At 41.2% G+C, this 859-nt stretch overlaps 1 non-coding gene across 1 annotated transcript; it reads left to right on the top strand.

Moving 5' to 3' along the window:
- Window positions 1-532: 532 nt before the first annotated feature.
- Window positions 533-639, top strand: LOC132537191 (U6 spliceosomal RNA). The gene has a single exon (XR_009548654.1). It is a non-coding gene; the product is annotated as a U6 spliceosomal RNA (small nuclear RNA).
- The last annotated feature ends 220 nt before the right edge of the window (window positions 640-859 follow it).

Here is an 859-nt window from a genome sequence, read left to right as displayed (position 1 = left end):
AAAGAGAAGCAGAGCATGACTATGCCACATGCAATGCTGGGGATCAAATTCAGGACTTAATGCTTATAGATCCATTGCCCTAGCCATTCTGCAATTCTAGAGTATAAATAGGTTATTTTATTTTGTTGTTGTTGTTGTCATTAAGGTCTCACTGTCTCCCTCTCTTTTTTTTCTTTTCTTTTCCATTCTTTTCTTATTTTTATTTATTTTCCCTTTTTGTTGCCCTTGTTGCTTAACATTGTTGTGCTTATTAATGTCCTTATTGTTGGATAACAGAGAGAAATGGAGAGAGGAAGGGAAGACAGAGAGGGGGAGAGAAAGACAGACACCTGCAGACCTGCTTCACCACCTGTGAGGTGGGAGCCAGGGGCTCGAACCCAGATCTTTCTCTACAGGTGGGGAGCCAGGGGCTCAAACCTGGATCTTTCAGTTGGTCTTTGCGCTTTGCGCCATGTGCGCTTAACCCGCTGTGCCACCACCCGACTCCAACTGTCTCCCTCTCTTAACACTTTTTAAATAAGATTATAATATAGTCCTGGCTTCGGTAGCACATATACTAAAATTGGCATGATACAGAGAAGATTAGCATGGCCCCTGCTCAAGGATTACACACAAATTCATGAAGCCTATCATATTTTTTAAAAAGTTTATAAAACATATGTACACACATATAAATAATTATAATCTTTTAAAGAGCCAGTTAATGCAAGCTGGGAGGTGGTTCAGTGGCAAGAGGTCTGGATTTGCATGTGTGGGATCCTAGGTCTGTCTGAACTCTGGTTCTACATATGCTGGAGCTCTTTTAAAAGATTTATTAATCAGTGAGGGAGAAAGGGAGGAGAAAGAGAGAGAGAGAGAG

This window comes from Erinaceus europaeus, chromosome 2 (genome assembly GCF_950295315.1).
Source record: "Erinaceus europaeus chromosome 2, mEriEur2.1, whole genome shotgun sequence".
NCBI lineage: Eukaryota > Metazoa > Chordata > Mammalia > Eulipotyphla > Erinaceidae > Erinaceus > Erinaceus europaeus.
Note: the sequence above shows the minus strand (reverse complement) of the source record. Positions and strands in the feature narration are given on the sequence as shown.